The 25,071-nt window shown below is 44.1% G+C and overlaps 1 protein-coding gene across 1 annotated transcript in view; it reads left to right on the top strand.

The window, feature by feature from the left end:
- The window catches only part of FITM1 (fat storage inducing transmembrane protein 1), a 43,864-nt gene that overhangs the window by 17,116 nt on the left and 1,677 nt on the right, over positions 1–25,071 (top strand). The gene's annotated exons all lie outside the window — the stretch shown is intronic.

The following is a 25,071-nucleotide window of genomic DNA, read 5'->3' on the forward strand; positions in this document are numbered from 1 at the left end:
CCCAACCTTTTGACTTCTGTGGACCCCCACTTTATCATTACTGGACCTCTGGGACCCCCACTGAATCACTATTGAAATCCGGGGAACCCCACTAAGTCATTACTGAAAGCTGAGGACCTAATCTTTCAATAGTATTTAATTTTTGAAGCAGTCGTGGACCCCCTGAAGAGGCTTCATGGACCCCCAGGGGTCCCCGGACCACAATTTGGGAACCACTGTTCTAGTCCATGGATATTACTGTTGTTCTCTCTGTTTCCTTCCTTATACTGACCAGAAAAACGAGTAATTGATACAGTTTTCCAAGACTTCAGGTTCTTTAGAACCCAATTGGTCCTTCAATGACTTCAGTTCCAAGTCCTTGTCACATGGTTCTGTTACAGTTATGGAATTGAAGTGGTACCTAGTAGACCGAACATGGATCCTGAAGTGTGGTTCAGCCGAGAAGGCAAAGAAATAGGATGTTAAAATGGCGCAGACACCTCCAGACACGCTGTGATTGGTGTAAGAGACGTGATGTAGTGTTGAGATTCATGGGAAAGGTGGTTCATTAAAAAGTTTGATTTGATTAACTGTTGTAAAGTTTTGCAATAATAAACAGCAAAAAAAAGAAGCATATCCTTGCTTCTGTGTCCTTAATAGAATTGAAAATTCTTGACACGTTAACTAGAAAACATTTTAATGCCACCTTGAAATCGGATGAATATTTTTACCGGGGTAATGTAGTCCTTGTTCCCGGAAGTAAAGGAGCCCAAACACTAGTGTGAGCATAAACTGCTATCTGTTGTTACCAAATGTAGTCTGACATAAATACTGTGTTCTAAGTATTGTTAAAAAAACTACAGGGTGTAGTTTTTCAATAATTGACTTCAATGTGGCACTTTTTTTAATAACAATTCTCAGGCCACAATATTTGTATCAAAATATATTCTGACAAAGATATTCATATGTAAAAGGTTTTGTATTTGATCATTTAAAGAATGTCTCCACCTCGGTGAAGGTTGACAGCAGTGGAACCTAGCATGTCTCCCGACTTAATACCATTACGGGCCATATCTCCGTTTGGTCTCTTCTTCCCTATGTGCTGTACTTACCCACAAACTTATTGTCCCATTGTATTGGCTTAGGTGCCTTGACCCATATTTTCGTCGAAATCTTACCACATTACCTTCAGCACCATGGAATCACGGAAACAAAAGACATAAAACATTTGCTCTTCTCTAGTGCACACAATTTCAAGTAAAAATATTTTTATACGAGATACATATTGCACATTAAGCATATAAACACCTTTATATACAATTCATGGATCACAATGTGGTACCCACTATAATTGTGTTTTGCATAAAAATACCTCCACTTGTGTAAAATGAAATTTCTTGTGCATTAGTAAGAAGCAAATAGAAAATTATACATTCATATTGTCAATACATATAATACAGTTGCATTAGTTGTGTAGTATCAGGCGGAGTGAATTCCATAAATTAGTTTGTTTTTTTTATCCCCGCACATGTTGTGTATAATGTGAGGGTTAGATCGAAGAGTGTGTATGTTGGTCAGAAGAGAGTCTCATGAATCATGTGTCCCAGAGACACATTCAATCAGGGCATTCCTTCCTCAGATGCATTATCGTTGTGTTTCGACTCTGATAGCTTAGAGTCTCCTTAGGAAAGGGCCATGGGGGCAAAGAATGGGGGTTGGGGGAGTGCAGTCACCCGTGCCTGTGGATCATACCTGGAATGCCGGTGAAAGTCGTACTCTGATGGCGTTTATTGAGTCTTTGGGGCGTGAAGAGTCAATGAAAGACCAGATTTAATGATTAAAGAGGATATAAGGGGATGGAGAAAAATCAGATATAATGCTAATATGCATGCATGCAATAATTGTAGCTGGTTATGGATCTGTGGTTCCGAAAGATTCTGGAGTAAAGAAAATAGTCAAAAATCTGGTGTCTTGTACAATGAAGTATTGGAAGTATTTGAAGACGATGACTGCGAACACCTCTATAAACGGATTAGTGGTACTTTATCCAAGTGCTATGATCACTGTTTACGTTACATCTTTTCATTTCTGGGGGAAAGGGAGGACAATCAGAAAACAGGCGTATAGGAATGGCAGGTGTTCAGAATATTAGAAGCAGTTGTTTGTGCGTTCCTTTAAGGAAATATCATCAGCACTTCAAAGAAGTGCTTTGATCATGACCTGACATTACTATGGGAATTTTCTGTTAACTTATATTTGTGTCCTAATCATCATTGAGGTACATGGGCCCGACCTCATTATGTGAATGATTTGATCTATACTTCATTCATAACCTTTGTAGCCTGAGATAGTAAATATAACCGTATGTTTGGTGCATAAATTCTGTGTCCCATGGTTAATCTGTCAGGTATGATGGATGGTTCCCATACAGAAGAATATGCTCAGCAGTGCAGTTCCACTAGTTGCATCAATAAGTAGTAACCCCACAAATTAGGCAAGGCTACCTCCCTTCATTTAGCTTTATAGAGTTTGAGAGATTACTTGGTACCCTCACACTACCATTCACAGAGTAGATTCAGGCTGACAAAAAAAAGACTCAGACATTGGGAAGAGGATCTTCTGCATTAAACATAAAAATCCAGCCAAAGATATATTGAATAGTTTTGACCCTACCTATGAGTGCTATTTTGAGTTTACTCTGACAACTGGAGCCACCTCTAAATTTCCTAAGTAAGAAAATTAGATGACATTCGTAGTGGGTCCCACTTTTTCTTTTGTTCCTAATTCCCAACTAATGGAACCCATCTTCCTGGAAATGAATATCGGATGACCTTCTGGGTACACGATCCACCAATGCACAAAAAAAAGTTAGATTCATCCAAATTAATAGTGAATCCCAAGTGAATACCTTTAACAGCTGAGGTAGGGTGGAATTAGGGCTGGCCTTGAAGGGCACCGTATCATTCGCACCTTTTTTTCTACTGTGCTGTGTCTTCAGCAGTAGCCTAGCATGATTGGGTCACTCCTTGCACGCCAGAGGCTTAACTGCCAGCACATAATGGAGTTTAGCAAAAAAGCACCTCTCTGATTCGCCCTACCCAGGTCTAAACTTTCAGACAGCTTCCAGTTTACACTTACTGATGACGTTAAGCATTCATGTTTGGAGCTCCATTGCAGACAATAGAGTGCTCCCGGCTTTTACTGGCTGGTAAAAGCCCGAGGGTCAACATTCCAATGCCTCTTTGTTCACAGCACTAGCTGTGAACAAAGGTCTCACGGAGCCTGAGGGAATTTTAATCACCTCGATCTTCGTGAGGACTTTGTTTTATTTATTAGAAAATTCTGCCCTCTAGTGGCAGAATATTCTAATAGCCTTAGAGTCCGCCTTAGCGGGCTCTACTGGCAATTAAAGGAACGCTCCAGCGTTAAAGGCCCAAGGTTATAATAGATTACCCTGAAAACCACATCAATTGTGAGCATGTAAAACTAAAAGAATGTCTTGTGAGGGTCTATTCCTCTGACTGAAGAACTGCTACTCTACCTTTGTTGCAAATACTGCAGAAAAGGCCACGTGTTTGTGTACCCATATGAAAAAAAGAAATCAAAAAACATTTATTTGCAGTTGTGGATATGCGAATGACTGTACTAAGTTAAAGAAAGAGATATGCTCCATCCTTGAAATATTCTGACACCCACAGTTACACCATTGTTTCAGGTGCCAGTAATCATAGCCTACACGCAATCTTAATCCAATAGAAAGAAGATAAGAGTAACAGTTATCTATCTCTCAAGAGTACTGAGGGGGCAGAAGCCAATTCTTCAGTTGTAGAAAAAGAGGCATGGCCATGTTAGTAAAGAATTGTTAATTTTAGGCATTATGTAAATGGGACGAAGTTTACTGTGCAAACTTATCTTGAGTGCCTTGTAGAGCAAAGTTGGTGTGTCAGGCCACATCGCCTGTAGCCAAATGGTTGTTTTGTTTGCAGGAGTATGTTTTCAGGATATACTTACACTTTTCTTGCTTCTGAGTCAACCTGCTATCGTGATTTGTACTCAATATTTCTCTTAAAATGTAACTTAGTTCCAGTTCCATTGATGCACATATCAGCTCATCATAGTGAAATGCTTGCACATTTTTTAAACCTTTGAACAAGGAATAACTCTTTGAAATAAAGTCGCTGCCGAGCTTAGGCCAATTAGCATTCAGCAAAAATGTAAATGTCCCCTTTAAAATCAGTCAGAGGCCATGAACATGCATTTAGTTTAATTTGATGAAACAAAGCTGTCAAATCCAGCGTATCAAAGTGGACAGCAGTCCGTGATAATGTTGTGTCTGGCATTAAGCAGTTCCACGCACTCTCTAGATCCCCTCTTTTCCTAGCTATAACAAGAGGGGAAAATGTATGGGGACACACCACCAGGTTTAATGATTCCAACAGAACACCAACTTCCTAGCAAATGTAATCGTGCCTAACTTTGTGTTTAATTGGTGTTACAACTATAACAATTATCATGCTCAAAACAGCAAAGCTCTCCGAATTCTTGTACTCATACAGTATGCAAGTGATGGTGTTATCCTTAACACAAAAACGATTTTTTCTTAGTTTCAAGTTTAGGGCCAGATTTACCAGTATGTCACATAACAAAATGCAGCAGCCGTAAATGCTGCGCTGCATGAGAAAAAGAGAGCAGATGAATGCACTACATACAGAAATATGGCACTCTCCTCCCCTATCCCTAACACAAGCGCAGAAATGTGCGGCTGTGTGGCACAGACACACGTTTGCACCATAGTGCAAGTGTTTCTCTGTGAGTCTAGCATAGGTTTTGCACTGGAAGGGTACCCCTTGAGTACAAAATGTTGTGTGTAGACTAATATTAAACATTTTCCCACTTTGTATGTGTGCTGTACAGTTCAGCACACATGCAAAGCTGGAAAATAAAGGAGAAAAAAAAGCTAAACCTACTCTACTTTTTTGAGTAAATAGGGCTTAGGGGGTTATTCCAACTTTGGAGGAAGTGGTAATCCGTCCCAAAAGTGACGGTAAAGTGACGGATATACCACCAGCCGTATTACGAGTCCATTATATCCTATGGAACTCGTAATACGGCTGGTGGTAAATCCGTCACCTTTGGGACGGATTACCACCTCCTCCAAAGTTGGAATAACCCCCTTAGTGTCAGAAACCTGCGAGGTCACTATCACGTCACATCTTCTTTCTGTGTTTATGGCTAAAGCCACTGTCAGAAATGATGCAAATAATGGAATCAGTGTCAGCTAAGAATACTACATGTGACACATTTAGATTCATAACACATTTTGTCTGACATGTCTCGTCTGACATAGTGTACATTTCCTAAATAAGAAACAAATTCTCAATTTATTTACTGAAATCCTGTTTTCCAAAGCAAACACTGCTTGCAAGTTTTTTTTTAAAGACACACTCATACAAAATTGCCATTAAAACTAAATTATAAAGGTTTCTGCACACTTGGTCAAATGCAGGGTAACTGTTAAAAATAAAGTCACTTGGCTACATGATCCACTGCTATAACGTATTATTTGAAGACCTGTTATCTTTTTGATTGGTTCCTCTTTAACTTTGCTTTTTTCAAAATGAAGATAACCTTGTAGAAGCCCGGATCTGTTTTTAGGTATATATGTATATCTATATATATATATATATATATATATATATATATATATATATATATATATATATATATATATATATATATATATATATATATATATATATACACCTTTAGCAGAACGTTTAACACTCTTGTAGTATAGTTGGTACCTTTTCCACTGTAGGATTTTTGCAGCACAATTGTAATTTCAGTGATTTTGCACGTTGTGCACATAATGGCAACTCATTCCATTGCTGTCAATGAAGACACAAGGTGAAGCTAGCATCTTTAGGTTATTTCATACACTTCTACGTTTTCTCCACCTACTTGAAAATCTTTTCTGTTTTTTTTTAAATTATTTTTATTTTATTGAACAGCGAGGGTACATTCCTTGGCCTGGTCTCGTAGGCTAGTAACATCCCATTAGTCCCATCCGGCGCAATGGCGCTTGTACGGCCAAGACTCTATACATATCGTCCATACAAGCCTGTCTTTCCTCCACTTCCCCCTCCTTACCCTCATGAAATGTCCTCCAAGTCCATGCCTCTATAGGCCTTCCATGTCCCCCAGATGTTTTCCCACTTTCTAATACAGTCCCTTCCTTTGTATATCACCCATTCTGCCCTCTGGCACCAGTCCAAATCCCCTTCCCATTCTGATAGTCTTGGAACCTCCTGTTTGCCCCAGGCCTTTGCAATTCCCAAAGCTAGTTTCAACCAAATTCCTTGATACCTTGGCCTCAGGAGTTCCCTCTGTATCCCCAACAGTAATGTCTTAGCTTCTAAGGGAATTTCTAAGTCCACGACCTGGGACATCACCTGACTGAATTTGGACCAATACCCTTGTAGCAAGGGGCATCCCCATATAGTGTGAAAAAAGGGGCCCTCTTCAGCACAACCCCTCAGGCATAATGGTGAACCTACTCTTTTTATTTTATGAAGTACTGTCCGAGCGTAGTAAGCTCTATGGAGTATTCAAAGCTTAATCAATTAAAAGTGCATCCTTATTGCAATTTTCCCGAGTTCCCTCAATGCCTCTTCCCATTCCTCATCTTCCACCGCCCCTAAATCCACAGACCATGCCTCCCTCACACCCTTCATTAAGTCTGGAGCACTATGGATCAGTTTCTTATAGATCACTGAGATCCCTTTCTCCTGGATAGATTCGGTGACCACCCTGTCTTCCAACAGTGAAGAGTCCGGCAATAGGTCGCCCTCTATCATATGCCTCCGAAGTGCATGGGCCAACTGAAGGTATCTAAATTGTTCAGTTTCGCTAAGGTCAAAATCCCTATAGAGCTTCTCAAATGCAAAAATGGCAGAACCCCTCCACACATCCCCGAGATGCTCAATTCCTATCAGTTTAAACCATTATGCGTATAGGGATATGCGTTCCTTCCATCCATAAGGGGCCGTAATTCCCCGCACCAGTGGGTCACACTGGATCCACGGCACCAGCAGTTCCAATGGCCCCCTGCCGGGTCCCTCTCTGCAGCCTGAATTCCCGGGATACTACCCCGATAACTATAGCCCTGGGAGAGGAATACAGGAGCCTTACCCAGGTGCAAATCTGGGACCAAACCCCAGCCACTCCAGTGTGGCGAACAGATAATTCCACTCAAGTGAGTTGAAGGCCATTGTGCCGTCCAACACCAGTAGGACCGACTGCTCTACTGATGGATCCTCCGTCACATGGAGCACTCCATAGAGACGGCAGAGATTAAGTTTAGTGCTCCTGTTGGGCATGAATCCCATCTCGTCAGGGTGAACAAGCCCGGTTATCACCCCTCTGAGTCTTGATGCCAGAGCCTTAGCCAGCTCTTTAACCTCCACATTCAGCAGGGAGATCAGTCTGTAGATAGCACACTCCATCAGCAGCTTACCCTCCTTGTACAACACTACTATTGTTGCGGATCTTTGATCATCCAATAGTCTTCCTCTATCATATGATTCTTTCAACATATCTAACATCGGCCAAACAACAACACTGGCTAGTTCCTTGTACATCTCAATAGGGAGGCCGTTAGGACCTGGGGCTATTCCCGATTGTATGCCCTGTAGGGCCTCCAGCAGCTCCTCTTCTGTCAGCTCATCCTCCAGCACTTCTCCTTCTTCCTCTGTAAGCTGTCTTAGTTGAGACATCTTTGAGTAAATCTGCGCAGCCCTCCTCTGACATGCTAGACTTAGATGCATATACGCCCTCATAGTATGTTGCAAATGTATCTGCTATAGTTGTGCTTGTTGTTTGCACTATACCATCTTCCGAGCGCACACTGAGCACCCAAGACCGCTCCCTATCTTTCCGCTCTAACCATGCCAGTAACTTATTTGCCTTCTCCCCCACATCATATAGCCTACACTACCTCGCCAGGGCATGCTTGTGCGCTTGATTCTCCGCCAACATGCTCAACTCCTGCTGTCGCAACTTTAATTTATGGTGTGCCTCCAGATCACCAGAATCTTGGACCTCTTCCTCTAGCCGGGCTATGTCCCTTTCTATTACCGTACATTCTAGTTGAGTGTCTTTCCTTTGTGCTCCAATTATGGCTTGTGCCTGCCCCCTTATAACTGACTTGAAGGCCTCCCATAGTACTTCTGATAAAGAGACGGAGCCCTGATTTTTATTAAGATAAAGCTCTGTACCTTCCCTAATTTTCTCTTGGATCTTCCTGTCTCTCAGACTCCGCGCGTCCAAGCGAAGTGGCAACGTGAAGTCTCTGGATGGACCCCTTAACAGGACTTCCACCGGGGAGGGTTCCAAAATCACCCTAGCCTGATGGATTGCTTCTCCAAACCACGAGGCCTGGGCACCCTGGGTAAGAATATAATCAATGCAAGAACAAAGTTTCAGTGTTGTTCCCTCCCAAGTGCCTTACAGTGCCACATAGTACCCAGCAACATCCTGCCAAACCTGATGCAGGGTATAAGGATTCCCACCTTTCTCAAGTCTGTAGTGTTTCCAGAATGTGTTCTTAAGACATATCCGAATCTATCTATCTTCCCCTTGAGATGCGTTTTCTGCATGAGTAGAATGTCTGGGGTGTAGGGCTTCACATATTGTAGGACCAGTGTGCGTTTCACCGTGCTACCCAGGCCATTGGCATTCCATATCCAGATAGTTAAGTTTGTGTTCATTGTGTAAGACATTAATTTTAGTCCCTGCCCATGGTCGGATATCTGACTTTCTAAGTGTGGATCCTGATGAAGCAGAAATGAAGGTTTTACATTTATTAACGCTTAAACGTAGTGCTGCAATAATCATGTGTGACTTTAACCGAACTAATAAAGATTGTACGGGGACAAAATGTGCCCTCAGAGTAGTTTGCCAACATTTATAAGCGTGCTTTATATAACGTGATGTATTAGAATTGCACTAATCCGACATAATCGTAAACGTGTGCTATGATTTGCTTGTTTGAAATGTTTTAGCTTAGCATTACTTTAGTGCAGGCTTCGGCCTAGTTGCCTTGTCTCACGGTTTAGATGCTCGTATTTTTCCAATGTGCTATTAAACGTGTATTTCTGCTTGAAGCTGTACTTTTCCACTGAGAACGTTCACATGCTTATCTTAAGGTTTCGTGCCAGCCCGGCATTTTTCTCTTTACTCCAAGGTCAATCTGCAGGTGCGGACAATGGAAGCTCTGAAAATGAGTTAATTGGTATAAAATGTTGCAACTTGCGTACCCGTCTCCAAGGATAATGTATGCTTAAGTAAAAGCTTGAGAACTGTTGTTTTTGATTGGATAATTTGAAGCTAACCTATGAACCCTCCAATGGAAGACCCTACTGGATTTGAACTGTTGTCTATTTAAACCAGGTGCACGAGAAGAAAGCAGCCATTACCCGACATTGCATCCATTGCGCCATTTTTGCAGCTATTATGGCCCACCTTGCTGCGACGCCATTTTGAAAGAGACTTTGATACTTTCTCTAATCAAGAGAAAGAGACTTAAATGATTCTTACCCTAGAGACTTTAACTATGATTTGTCCCTTTGCATGAAGTAGTAGTTTATCTTGCCGCCGTGAGGCAACTGCCCCGTCCACCCCTGCCCCTTTGCCCCGTCCCATGCTGATCGTGAAACGGTACCTGTGAGACGAAGACTTCCTTGAATGCTGATTGAAATTGGTAAATATGAAAGGAAATTGTACAATTGCATTGTGTTTCTTTTAGGTAACCAACTGCTGATTTTTGATAAGAGCCCTAGATAGGAGTTTTCTAAATTAATGTTGCTAAATTGTTTTTGCATGAAGTCCCACATGCTGATGCTAATTTGAGGTTAGATGAGGATTCCTTTTGTCGCACGATGCAATTTGAGACCTTGTTATGCTGACTAAATGTATGCAATTAGCTCATTACAGATTATAGTTCTAGTGATTTGCATTGCCATTATCGAATGCCTTGTTATTCAAATGCTGCATAGATTGCACCTGTTTCGCCGTTATGGACAGCTATTAATGTTCATTTATGTTTATCATTTCGTGTTGAGACACATATATATTGTGCTAGCTTTGTTAATATAGGGAAATAAATTCACTAACTTTGAATAAACTAGTGTGGTTATTCCTGACTGAAAGGTCAGGGTTCGCCGAAAATGTATTCTGGATTAATTGTTAAGTGTTATGTTGATCAGGGCATTGCTTATGTTCGTTATTGATTATTGATCTGATTAAATTGACTGACTAAGGGTAGAGAGGGTCCCACTTAGCCAAAAGACTCATCGGCCTAAAGAGCGTCCAAAGTATAGGTAAATTATTAGTACGGAACGCTCTATCAGTAGATGGTAGCAGAGGACGGTTACGCCTTTTGGGACCCCGTACTCTTAAAGTACATGGTGTTGAATTAACGGTTACGCCCTTTGAGACCCCACTCGAGAAGTTGAAGTAGATTTTTTCTTGGGTAAAACAGGTTGACAGAATGATGATGGGCTAAGTCCCCCGCGACTTTCCCGGGATCTCGGAGCTTGCGAATGAAGAGAATGGAGATGTGGAATCGGCGTTGGTGGTACTAGTGACGGTATGAGAGAAGTTAGGGTTTTGCGCTTGCACAGCTTATTGCCGCAGATTGTGTGAAAAGGTTGCAAGGATTTTCTTTTTTTAGAGAATAGCGGAGGTGCGACTCCGAGTGTAGAAGTAGGGAAGTCGTCGAACTTCATAGAAATAGCGGAGGTGCGACTCCGAGTGTGAGAGTAGGGAAGTCGTCGAACTTCATGTGCATGTGGCGCTTCGTGCATAAAAAGGTCCACGTGGTTGTTGTTGTTGAGACGGGCCCTGCGAGGTCAAGAGACTCCGGAGTATGTTGTTTTATGTTGTGGTCTGGTCGGTTTAGTAGGTTGATCGGGCGTGGTCAACGAGTCGGTACGTGTGTTAAGGGAGTGAAAGAAACTTCAACTTCGGGCTTTGACAAAATTCTAAGTGCACTAGAATAGATCACTGACAAGTTGAGAGCAGAGTCTGCGGGTCAGATTTGCTTGCGAACGTGGGGACCGAGAAAGATGGAATAACTGCCGAGGCTAGTGAAAAATCCCTAAGGTCCTGAAGCGATTGTGTTACCCTTCCTGTAGTAAACCGACAGATCTGTTTTATATTTTTGGTAGCTCGCGATACATGCAAGAAGTTGTTACGAGAGGAGCTGAGTGAAGGAAGACTAGCCGCGAAGCTTTGTCAGCCGCAGTGTGTGTGAGTGTGACGTCACTAGGAGCCGCGCTGGGATAGGTTGGTTGTAGAGAAGGGTCGCGCACGGATTGGACGCAGTCCGTGGGGCTCGATTGGAAGGGGAAAGGCAAGTGAAGAGTATTCCGGGAATTAAAGTCACCTATTGATTACAAACTTTGTGAAATAAAAGACGAGAAAATGAAATTTTTTAAAGCATTTAGGAGTGCGATGAAGGGGGAGTCTTACATTAAAGCGAGCGTAGGAGAGGAGACGCCGCCCGAAGGTACACCAGCTTACATTGTAATGGAAGAGAAGGGGGTAGCTCCGTGCCTTTGGCTAAAGCAATGGCACAAGCTGACAGAGAAACATGGGAGCGTAGCATTCCCGATCCATGGGACATTCAATATAAGGATCCTAGAGAATTTGAGATTCGCGATGTACGACATGAAGGTACCTCCAAGGCCAGCACAGTTTGAGGCTCTAGCAATTTGGGAGCTAATGGCTAGACAGCAGCAGCAAAATAAGTTCGAGACTAGGATAAGGAAGGTAGAAAAGACACTAGCGGACGCTAGGTGGGATAATGCACAGAAGGTGTGGAGGTCAGATGTATTGCAGGGGATAAAATTGTTTCCCGCGATTACTAAGGAAGAAGAGGAGACAGGTAAGAAAGCTACCTGTAAGACAAACAGGAGGTGTTCCAAGGATAGAGAGGACGAGGAAAAGTTGAGAAGAGAAGAGGAGTTAGAGGATGAGGAGTTAATCATGCAATTGCTGAACGACCGTCCACCACCTTATGCAGAGAGTGGACAAGGTCCAAGTACCAGTTCTGCCCCTCCGGCACCGGTACTGAACAGTGAAACTCAGAGTTCAGGAGCATCATCGGGGTCTAAGGACCCGAGTTTACTGTTCACCCCGCAGATACCGCAGGTTAGGAGAATATATCCAGATGTGCCCATGTTGAAACCAGCAGAAAATTATCAGCCGCAGGCCCCAAGGTACTACAGCAGTGACAATAGTACGGGAATGATTCTAGATCCAACCGCAATGGGAGGACAGAATGGTCACAACCCAACAATGGCACAAGCTGAATCAACCCAGTTTTTGATGCCTCAAAAGCAGATGCAGGGGGGAACAGCACATGCTCAGATGACGGGGAGTCAGATGGGCATGCCGGCAATGATGACCCATAGTGTGGGAATGAACATGTCTCAGAACATGGGAAATGGACAAAACCCAGACGCGATATCGCTACCCATTACTGTAGGTCCACCGGTACCTTTGTACAGTCAGCCTAACTTAGGGATGAGCGGTCAGGGATCAATGCTGCAGAGTGGGACAGAAAGGAGGTGCATAGAAAACACTCCAGGGATAACTCCGATAGCGGCTCAGCCAACCGGATCTGGGTCCTTGATGGAGTTTAGTCCCGTATGTGCTCAGTCAACACTGGTGAGGTCGAGCCCCCCACTGATAATACCTCTAACATCGAATACTGAAAAGTTGCCGCAACCATCAATGGCAGTCGATGTGAATGCTACACTGATGGGGCTGAATGCGCAACAGCTGTCACAGTGGTTCAACAGTCTGAATTCCACACAAAGTTCAGCCAGTGGAAAGGGAGAAGATTATCTGAATAGGGTCAGGTTAAACATGGAAGCGCAAGAATTGGTGGAAGGGACTATGGGTGTGAATAGGTTAGAGTCCTACTCGGAAGAAGAGCTGAGGTATCTATGTCCCAGGATTACGAGAGAAGTGAACAAGGTACATAAAAGCTTGCAGGAAATAGCTGACAAAAACGGGGTTGACATAGACAAGACAAAACACTTGAGCAGGAGCTACAGGTTGGATTTTGGGACCACAGACTTTGAACACATGAGGTCAGCAGGCATGAAGGCGCACCTTAGAGAATTGCTGCAGAGTGCACAAGTGTGGAGGTGCTTAGACAAATGGGAAAGCAGATGGGTAAAGAGAAAGGAAAAGAGGAAAGACAGTGTCCCAGAGCTAAACGAGAAAAGACCACAGAGTAGTGATGCAGTAACCATGTTACCAATGAGGGAGACAGCAGGGGGAAAATTAATACATGTACCATGGCACAGAAGCGACATTCAGTCTTTTACGGATGATTTTCCTAAACTGAGAGAGAAACCGATTGAATGGTATCAACAGACTGACAGGTTTGTGAAGCTTGCAAAATGTCTCTGGGAAGACCTGAACACTCTCTTTGAGATTGTGGTTCCGGCAGATTTGTGGGAGGATTGCAAAAGAGCTGTAGGTTGGCCGACAAGTGAACCAGAAAGAGACAGGGATACGGGTGCACCATCACCTATGGTGATGAGCCTGTACTATAAGGTGATTGAGCATTTGAAGACGAAGGTTGCTGCGAAAAATGTGGATTGGCAGAAGATCGATCGAACTGCTCAAGAGGCTAAAGAGTCGATTCATAGTTACTATGAGAGGTTGTTGAAGGCGTTTAAGAACTACAGTGGCACGGAAACAATAGAGGCGAAGGACATGCTTCATTTTGTGTTCAGATTTGTGGAAGGGCTGAGACCAGAGATAAGTCAGATGATAAAGTCGCATTTGATTTGTTGGCAGTCGAAACCTATTGATGAAGTATTGAATTATGCGAAATACTGTAGCGACGAAATTGAAGTGAAACAGAAAAAGTTGAAAGAGAAAGTGATGATGATGCAGCTTAAGGCAGCTCAGACAGGTTTGCAAGGTCTGCAAGGGTTGCAAGGGTTCCAACAACAGATACCGCAACCGCAGCCGCAGTTGCAGGGAAACATGGCGTTTCAGCCACAGGTGAGAGGCAGAGGCAGAGGAGGTTTTGTGAATAATGGTCCGGATTTGAACACTGTTGTGAATGGTGTGCAGGCAATGAAGAAGGTGATGCCGTGTCACGTGTGCGGAATTGTCGGTCATTGGAAACGCGAGTGCCCGATGGTGGTGCAGGAAGGTGCAGGTGTTGGTCAGAAAAACAATGATGTCAATGCATTTCAGACAATGAGGGGACCGAAAATGAGAGGTCCAAACCCAAATTTTCAGACCATAAATCAGCTGCAGGGATTACAGCCCATGCAGCCGCAGCAGATGCAGATGCCCCGTATGCAGATGACGCAAATGCAGCCAATGCAACAGCAGTTACCCATGGTACCTAATCAGCAAATGCAAATACCTTTGGCACCAATGAGTCAGCAGCAAGTGATGGTTCCTCCACAGGTCTCGGGTCAGGTAATGAATACAAATGGCACCGTACAACAGTTCCCATTACACAGTGAGAGTGGAATAAACAATGTATGGGAGAGTGTAGTTCAGGAGAGGAAGGAGATTGTGTGCTTGCAGCATCCTTGGAAGTTGATCAAAAGGGTCCGTACGTGGAAGGAAGAGTAATGGGTCATCGTGTCTCATTCTTGGTTGACACAGGAGCCACACGTTCAACTGTTAAGAGCATTGAAGTAACAAATTTGCCACTCTCAGGGAGAACGGTTCAAGTGGTGGGAGTAGCAAACAGGCACCTGACAAACCCAATTACAGATCCGGTACCAGTCAGCATTGGTAACTATCAAGGGTTACACCAATTTGTGGTATGTGACTCAAGCCCGATAGCACTGCTAGGGAGAGACCTATTGTGCAAATTGGGTTGTTCGATTATGTGTTCGAACGAGGGAATAAAAATACAGACGAGCAGTGATGGGGAGGAAGAGGACAGTGCAGAGGGGGATGAGATGGAAACTGTCGATGAAGATTATCCTCTGATTTGTCTGTTCCCGATGATGACGGAAGAAGATATTCCAGCTGAATTACGGGAAACAGTCGGAAAGGAAGTGTGGGATATGACAGGGAAAGAGGTGGGATTGATGAAAGGAGTGGAACCAGTGAAAGTGACTGTAAAGCCCAATGCAACCTTTCCCCAGACCCCACAATACCACATGGCACAAGACACCCTCATGAAAGTTGCCCAACTCATAGATGAATTTGTAAAACAGGGAGTACTGAAAGAAGTGTTAAGCAGTCCATGTAATTCACCAATCATGGGACTAATAAAGCCGAGTGGAAAGGTCCGACTCGTGCAGGACTTGAGGAAAATAAATGACATCATAGTCAAATGCTGCCCTGTAGTACCGAATCCAGCTGTGATAATGTTCCAGGTCCCTTGCGATGCCGAGTGGTTCTCAGTCATCGACTTGTCACAAGCGTTCTTCTCGGTGCCTCTTCATGAGGACAGCCAATTTCTCTTTTGTTTCAAATTCTTAGACAGAGTGTACAGTTGGTGTCGAATTCCTCAAGGGTTTTCTGAGTCGCCGTCGATATTCAATCAGATTCTAAAGAAAGACTTGGAAGCATTAGAATTGCCGTTCGAGTCAACCCTAGTACAGTACATCGATGACTTACTGATTGCATCAAAGACAGAAAGTGGCTGCACAGCCGATACCATTGCTCTGTTGAACCATTTGGGAAGGAATGGACACAAGGTGTCTCCTTCCAAATTACAGTTCTGTCAGAAGAAAGTGAAATACTTGGGTCACCAGATAGAGAAAGGGTCACGGAGGATAATGAAGGAAAGAATAACGAGTGTACTTCAAATGAGTCCACCAAAGACAAGGAGGGAGGTGAGGACGTTTTTGGGAATGGTGGGCTACTGTCGTCAGTGGATCCCCAACTTCTCAACTCTAGCAAAGCCTTTACTGAAGCTGACCCAGAAGGATGCCTTGGATCAAATTGAGTTGAAAGGAGATGAGATGGATGCTTTTATCGAATTGAAAGAATGCATGTGCAGGGCTCCAGCTTTAGGTATGCCTGATTACACAAAGCCTTTCACATTGTTTTGTCATGAACGTGATGCATGTTCTTTGTCTGTCTTGACTCAAGCCCATGGTGGCATAAACAGACCAGTAGCGTATTTTTCAGCTACCTTGGATCCGGTCGCAGCAGCACTTCCAGGGTGTTTGCGCGCCGTAGCAGCAGTTGGTATCAGCCTCACTCAGAGTGAAGGAATAGTGATGGGACACCCAGTAACAGTCATGGTCCCTCACTCAGTTGAGATACTTTTGACCCGCTCCCGAACGCAACACATGACTGGAGCAAGACTCACAAGGTATGAAACGATAATTCTGGGCTCACCGAACGTGCAGCTGAAAAGGTGCACTACGCTGAATCCAGCAACCTTGCTTCCCGGTGAAAATGCTGAAATTGAGGACGCTGAAGACATCGAGCATGACTGCCTTCAGGTGACTGAATTTTGCACAAAACCTCGACCTGACATTAAGGATACTAAGCTTGATGAAAATGACCAAATTGTTTTTGTTGATGGTTCATGTCTAAGAGATGGGATGGGGATTTTAAAAGCAGGATATGCTATATGTACTGTAACAGGTGTCTTGGAAGCGGCCTGGCTTCAAGGAGTCTATTCTGCACAAGTAGCAGAACTTGTAGCCCTTACAAGAGCATGTCAACTGTCTGCATTGATGAAAGTCACCATTTACACCGATAGTCAGTACGGGTTTGGGATTGTGCACGACTTTGGACAACTATGGTTACAGAGAGGTTTCCTGACTTCTTCAGGATCTCCGGTGAAAAACGGGGAGAGAATAAGGGAATTGTTACACGCCATTCAAATGCCAGCCGAAGTTGCAGTGGTAAAGTGTAGTGCTCATACAAAAGGACAGGACTATGTTTCTCTGGGAAATGCATATGCGGATCAAGTCGCAAGATTTTGTGCCTTGAACTGTATATTACTCAGAGATGAATGGAATTCGATTAGTGAACCAGAACTCGAACCAGCTGAAGCATTTGCCTTGAAAGTCGTAGATACAATAGATGAACTAAAAACATTACAGAATAACGTCAGGGAGGACGAAAGAGATTCCTGGATTAAATCACAATGTATAAAAAGACCAGATGAGTTATGGGTTTCAAATGAGGGAAAATTTGTTTTGCCAAATAGTCTCTTATCACAGCTTGCGCGGTTCTATCATGGACAGGCTCACTTAGGGAGAGATGCCATGATAAGATTGTTCAAAACTGATTGGTTTAACCCCAGATTTCGTCAAGCTGCAGAAGCAGTTTGCCATCGATGTGTCACGTTTCGGATTCCCGATCTCTTTAGAATCAGATAGGGGAAGTCACTTCAATAACGAGGTGATAAAGTTACTTTGCGCAGCGCTGAACATTGAGCAAAAACTGCATTGTAGCCATCGCCCTGAAGCCTCAGGACTGGTGGAGCAAATGAATGGTACACTGAAATCAAGAATGGCGAAAATATGTGCATCAACAAATTTGAAATGGCCTGACGCATTGCCCTTGGTGCTAATGTCAATGAGAAACACCCCTGATAGAAAGACTGGATTGTCTCCGCACGAAATTCTCATGGGCAGGGCTATGAGACTTCCTGCAGTTCCCGCAAACGCGCTTTTGAATATTACAGATGATATGGTGTTAGACTACTGCAAGGGTCTAGCTGACGTGGTTCGCTCTTTCTCTCACCAGGTGGAAGCAACCACCTTGCCACCGATCCAAGGTCCAGGACACGCACTGAAAGCAGGGGACTGGGTCGTGGTAAAGAAGCACGTGAGGAAGTCGTGTCTGGAACCCCGTTGGAAAGGCCCTTTCCAAGTGATCCTGACGACCACTACCGCTGTGAAGTGTGCGGGAGTTCCCAACTGGATTCACGCCAGTCACACAAAGAAAGTGTTGTGTCCCACAGATGAGGAAGTTGAAGCGCTGAAACTGCCAGTGCCTGATAAAACAGTGCTGAGCGCTGAGACAGAGCAAAATCAAACTGAAAGCGAACAGGCAGAAACGGAAGAGAGAGAGATATTCTCTGAGGACGAAGAGACCAACTCGCTTGGGGGAGACCAAGGAGAAAGTTCAGACAGCGACGAAGCAGCTGAAGGTGACAAAGAACCTGAAGCAGCTGAGGGTAGCAAAGAGCCTGAAGCAGCTGAAGGTGACAAAGAACCTGAAGCAGCCGAAAGTGATAAAGAGCCTGACGAAAGTAACGGTGACGAAGGGCTCGAAAAAGGCGAAAAAGCAGGAGAGCCTGATCAGAGGAGGGCTTTCCCAGAAGCAGACGATACAGAAAAAGAAAAGGAGAACGGGATTGATTCCCCAGAAGGAGGGGACAAGGCAGAACAGAACGAAACAGTTCAAGCTTCCACAGAAAAGGTCGCAGGTCCATCAAACGGACACGGTGCAAAGAGGAGACTAAGTATATCACCAATAAAACAGAGGACTAAAGAAAGTTTGAACGACGGAGAAAGGCCAAAAGTGAAAGAGAAAAGAAAGGAAGTGACTGTCGTGGTACCATCCTCAAGTGAAGGAAAAGACTTGGCCAAAGAGGAAAGTACCAGTGAGGCAGAATCGAAAAGAGAGGCAAAATTGAAAAGGAAAAGGATACCAAACAGGAGATATTCTGGTCCAGAATGGGCATATGCAGTCAATGACGATTGGACTGACGAATTTGTATCTCTTAGCCTCGAGAACGAAGAAGAAGAGATACCAATAGAAAAGAAAAGTTTTATGGACTCTGTCGATTGAAGGGGGTGATAAATGATATTGCTTGCTACAATCTAACGTGATACATTGCTAAACCGGATGAGACATTTGCTAACTTGATAAGACTTTGAAAACCTGATTGACTCTTAAACCCGATTTGAGACAACTTTGAAAAAAAAAAAAAAAAAAAAGGGAGACTGAGTTATTGCCGAACTGAGTTATTGCCGAATTGAGACAAATGCTGCTAACCGATAAGTGACTGGCCTCTTGAAGAAGACGGTGTGAACCTCGCGCTCGTTCAGCTTTGTAACTGAATTGCTAAATAGTTCCTTTATAGGTGCTTCTAGCTCTCTGATTCTATACAGATCATGACGCAAAACAGTAGAAAGAAATATTGTAAATATGTGTGTATAGGCTTGGTAATTGCATGTGTACTAATAATAATGGCAATAGTGCTTGGAATGCATGGAAAGGGTGAGAATGAGAAAATTGATGCTTCTACTCTTGCTCCTGTTATTGTCACTGAACTAACCGCACTGAAAAGACTAGAATTAGATGAGAGACACTTGCATGATAAGAAAGAACTTTCGTATAATGTTTTCTATCGCTTGCTAACAGAATATGTTGAGACTATGGATGCGAGAGATTGTTATGTGTGTACACAGATACCGGCATCGGTAAAGGAAGGGGTGACTTATCACCACATGCCTCTTACATACGGGATTACATGTAGTATAGTAATGTCTAGGTTTTATGGTCAAACTAACATACAGTATTTTTACTCGAATTATGATGTTACCTTTGCATACGTTCCTATAATAGCGCAGCTAAGCCAGATTGCTAAAGACTGGGATGCTAAAATAATGAGGGAATTTTTCGAGCCAATGCAACCTTTTGAAACGGCTCACGCTCATAGGGAAAACCTTACCTGCTCGCTCTCTGCAGTAGAAATAAGCTTTTTAGATCGCACAGATGATAGAAGGGCACAAATGAATGCGAAATTAGAAAAAGAGCTACATAAGAGGACTTCAGTAGATAATTATGATTTTGCCGCAATAAAGACACAAGGGAGAATTGCTTTAGATGCTCGGCATGTAGGGAAATTTTGTATATATCGAGGTGAATCTTATTATGATAACATTTTCGTAGGAGCAAGTGAGTGTAAACATACGTTTATCTTTAAGGCCAAATGGACATTCATGATGAACGGACTTGACCCTGTCATTCCAGGTGTATATTACATTTGTTTGTATAATGCCTATTATCGTCTTCCAAAGGGATGGTGGGGGAGATGTTATTTGGGTATAGTGTTCCCAAAGGTTTATCAGCTGGATGACCTATCGATGATTCAAAAGACATCTGGATCCCATCGTATCCAGAAAAGAGAGACCGCAGCTGCTGTGGTAGGAGATATATTTGGAGCCATGATTCCTTCATTGGGAGTTGTGCTGAATTCCATCAAAATAAGAAAGTTGTCTACTATAGTGGATAACATGTTGACAAAGTTTTCAGGTGCTATAATCCTGATAGATGCTGAACTTGCAGCGGAAAGAGCTATGACTCTTCAAAATAGGCTTGCCTTAGACATTCTTTTAGCAAAGGATGGCGGCGTTTGCAAAATGCTTGGTGCACGACACTGTTGTACGTATATTCCAGATAACAGTGTGAAAATTAAAACTATGCTTGCTAATCTAACAAAAGAGAGTACAGACTTGAAGGAATTGAAAGAACCAGGAGTGTGGGAGAAGGTTGGAAAAGGACTTGCTTCAGTGGGAAATTGGATTGGGGGAATTTGGAACGGAATATTACTAAAAATAATACAGGGAATTTTAATAGTACTGATTTGCATATTTGGAATTTGGGGAATAAAAAGGGGAATAATAATGATTATGGAAAGAATTAGAAGAAGGAAGGAAGAGAAAATGATGAAAAGAATGGCAGAAGAATACAAAGCGAAAACTAGGGGAATTAAAAGGAAAAGAGAACTGACAGAATTTTTATGGAATAAAATTTGTGGGCATGATTTAGTGTGATGACAAGTAGTCATCAGAGGAGGGATTGATGAAGCAGAAATGAAGGTTTTACATTTATTAACGCTTAAACGTAGTGCTGCAATAATCATGTGTGACTTTAACCGAACTAATAAAGATTGTACGGGGACAAAATGTGCCCTCAGAGTAGTTTGCCAACATTTATAAGCGTGCTTTATATAACGTGATGTATTAGAATTGCACTAATCCGACATAATCGTAAACGTGTGCTATGATTTGCTTGTTTGAAATGTTTTAGCTTAGCATTACTTTAGTGCAGGCTTCGGCCTAGTTGCCTTGTCTCACGGTTTAGATGCTCGTATTTTTCCAATGTGCTATTAAACGTGTATTTCTGCTTGAAGCTGTACTTTTCCACTGAGAACGTTCACATGCTTATCTTAAGGTTTCGTGCCAGCCCGGCATTTTTCTCTTTACTCCAAGGTCAATCTGCAGGTGCGGACAATGGAAGCTCTGAAAATGAGTTAATTGGTATAAAATGTTGCAACTTGCGTACCCGTCTCCAAGGATAATGTATGCTTAAGTAAAAGCTTGAGAACTGTTGTTTTTGATTGGATAATTTGAAGCTAACCTATGAACCCTCCAATGGAAGACCCTACTGGATTTGAACTGTTGTCTATTTAAACCAGGTGCACGAGAAGAAAGCAGCCATTACCCGACATTGCATCCATTGCGCCATTTTTGCAGCTATTATGGCCCACCTTGCTGCGACGCCATTTTGAAAGAGACTTTGATACTTTCTCTAATCAAGAGAAAGAGACTTAAATGATTCTTACCCTAGAGACTTTAACTATGATTTGTCCCTTTGCATGAAGTAGTAGTTTATCTTGCCGCCGTGAGGCAACTGCCCCGTCCACCCCTGCCCCTTTGCCCCGTCCCATGCTGATCGAGAAACGGTACCTGTGAGACGAAGACTTCCTTGAATGCTGATTGAAATTGGTAAATATGAAAGGAAATTGTACAATTGCATTGTGTTTCTTTTAGGTAACCAACTGCTGATTTTTGATAGGAGCCCTAGATAGGAGTTTTCTAAATTAATGTTGCTAAATTGTTTTTGCATGAAGTCCCACATGCTGATGCTAATTTGAGGTTAGATGAGGATTCCTTTTGTCGCACGATGCAATTTGAGACCTTGTTATGCTGACTAAATGTATGCAATTAGCTCATTACAGATTATAGTTCTAGTGATTTGCATTGCCATTATCGAATGCCTTGTTATTCAAATGCTGCATAGATTGCACCTGTTTCGCCGTTATGGACAGCTATTAATGTTCATTTATGTTTATCATTTGGTGTTGAGACACATATATATTGTGCTAGCTTTGTTAATATAGGGAAATAAATTCACTAACTTTGAATAAACTGGTGTGGTTATTCCTGACTGAAAGGTCAGGATTCGCCGAAAATGTATTCTGGATTAATTGTTAAGTGTTATGTTGATCAGGGCATTGCTTATGTTCGTTATTGATTATTGATCTGATTAAATTGACTGACTAAGGGTAGAGAGGGTCCCACTTAGCCAAAAGACTCATCGGCCTAAAGAGCGTCCAAAGTATAGGTAAATTATTAGTACGGAACGCTCTATCAATCCTCTCACCCCACTGCGGCCTACTGCGTTGAATGCAAACCAACAACATAATAGCATTAAACCAGATTTTTAAAAAATACCCCTTAACTCCCCCCTCCCTGCTACCCTGCTGAGTGAGTTATACCATTCCCACCCCTCCAATTTGCAGAGCGCCTGTCATCCCAAACCATACATTCTATATTGAGGGTGTCATCGCCTACTTAATACAGCATGGATACTGAAGCCTATGATGTTCCAAACTACTTCCCCTAGAAAACTAGAGTAGCCTCCCAACCACCTTTGATCTCTGGACCCATTTGTCTGTGGCCCATCCTCCTCCTCTGTCACTCGCTTTGGTTGCTAGTCCACAGTGTATACTGCCCGCTTTTCCTCAGCAGCCAAGTCGCCCTTCGTGGATCTCTGGCATTATTCTTCTGCTGCTTCCCAGATATGGTAACGGGGGCCTTCCTGCCCCCTTTCAGCCTGTCTAGTCAAGCCCTTTTCTCCTGTTTGTCTCTTGCCCGCCACTCTCCATCCCTCAAGCCAATCCCAAGCCTCCTCCGGTGATGCAAAGTGGTATGTCTTCCTATCTGCCACTACTTGCAACCTTGCTGGGAACATCATCATATATTTCACCTCCTTGACTCGCAGTGCCTTTTTGACCTCCTCAAAGAATTTCCTTTGATGCTGCAACTGTAAGGTGAAGTTGAAATAAAGTCAGATCACTGCGTTGTCAACTAGCATCCCCATGCAACCTAGCTGCCTGTAGTATTGCGTCCCTGTCACTGTAGTTCAGGATTCTGGCAATAATCGTTCGCGGTGGGGCTCCCGGCTTGGGAGGCAGGCCCGGCATCCGATGCGCCCACTCGACTGTGAAGAAGTTCAACAACCTCTTCGGCTGCAGCTTGTTCAGTACAATATCCTCGACAAAGAGATCTACACTGGGGCCCTCCATGCCCTCCAGTACCCCTACTATCCAAATGCTATTGCGTCTGGCCCTGCCCTCCTGGTCCTCCAGCCGGGCCGCCATTGCCACACTTTGCTTTGTAAGGGACTGAACCAGCTCCTACAGCCTCTTTGTGGTCGAGAGCAGGCCCTCGATGTGTGTCTCAGCAACCGCCACCTTTTCAGATATGTTCATGAAGTCTGCTCTCAACACATTGAACTCCAAAATCACTGCATCCAGTTTAGGCTCAATAGGCTGGATGGCCGCCATAATGGCCTTTAGATAGGGTTCACCACTCTGTGTTCGGGCAACTTCCGGATTCTCACCCCTCGGGTCCTGAAGCTGTCCCCCAGAGGCCATCTTCACTGCATACCTGTCCAGCTTGTTAGCTTGCAACAATCTGGGCTGCTTGCTCTTGACCATGACCCAATGTTCCTCTGTCTACTCGCTTTGCTTGCTGGAATGTCCCAGGCCCAGCCAACTCCTCCTGGCCGAGGGCCTCCTGCTGCTCACTTGTAGCACCCCTGGTGGGCCTTGCCCTGCTCCCTTGAGGATGTAAAGGAGATGCTGGGCGGATGGGAAAACCCGTAATTCTGGATTGTACCTGGGTCCCCAAGGTGCAGTTCTCCTGTCCCCCACGCCGTGGCCCCTGCACCTGACAGAAGAGGGCAGGTGGGAGAGCATCCACTTGCACTCCCCAGGCCTCAACGCTGGCAACTTTTATCCTCCTCTGGCTCCCCTTAGCCCACTGCCGATCCCTGCTCCTAGCCTCGCCGGAACTCCTCTGGGCCTCCTGGCCGATCCAGCCACTGAGGGGGAGGGGGATGGGGTGTAGGGGGAACCTTACACTCAATTATCATCGTCTTCGACACCCCCCACTCCGAACCTGCCACTGGTCCTTCCACCTGCCTCTCTAGGTCCCTCTGCCAGGCTGAGGCCCGGCTCCCTGTCAGTCACACCTCTCTCCTCCGGCTGTCATCCAGAATGGGCACCGCAGGCAGCTCACTCTCCTCTGTCCGAGGTCGGACTGGGTACCACCCACCTATTACTGCTCTGGCTTGCCCGCACTGTCCAGGATCCGCCCTAGGGCCTCATTCTGTCGTTCTCCTGGCCACTTCAATCTCCGAGTGGGGAGGGGGAAGGGGATCCTCACTCCCAATGGCAATGCACCACTCCAAGCCTGCCGACGGTCCTCCGCTCCCTCCACTGCGTCCCCCCACCCCCTCGTTTGCCTCTTCTGGTCCCTCCACCAGGCCGATGTTCAGTGGCACATTCTCCCTCAGGAACACCACCGCAGTGGGCCTTTACCCGCTCAACCGTCCTCCTCTGTTCCGCCCACCATTTTCTGCAGGTACCACATGCGGCAAGCTCTTTTCTTCCCGGGGCTGGGCCGGTTACCACCAGCACTACCTTGGCGTGCCCACGCCGTCCAGGATCCACCCTAGGGTCTCCAGTGGTTGGTGGCGTCAGGATATGTAGTGGATTATAGGGGATTTTAAGCAGGATCTCTTAGAGCTCGTTCAGTCTGTGGCCATCTTTGCCAGCTAGCCACACCCCCTACTTGAAATTCTTGGTAAATCTGCTGCCTTTCCATTTCGATGCTTATGGTGGCTTCACATTGATTATACATTTCCTTTGTTTCCCTTAATCTTCATATCCTAGTCTTCATCTGCATCTCCCCTTTTCTAGAGGAGCAATACAATCAATCAAAGGGATCTTTTTTCTCCCAGACAATTGTATAACATAGACAG

The sequence above is a fragment of the Pleurodeles waltl genome, chromosome 6 (genome assembly GCF_031143425.1).
Source record: "Pleurodeles waltl isolate 20211129_DDA chromosome 6, aPleWal1.hap1.20221129, whole genome shotgun sequence".
Lineage (NCBI taxonomy): Eukaryota > Metazoa > Chordata > Amphibia > Caudata > Salamandridae > Pleurodeles > Pleurodeles waltl.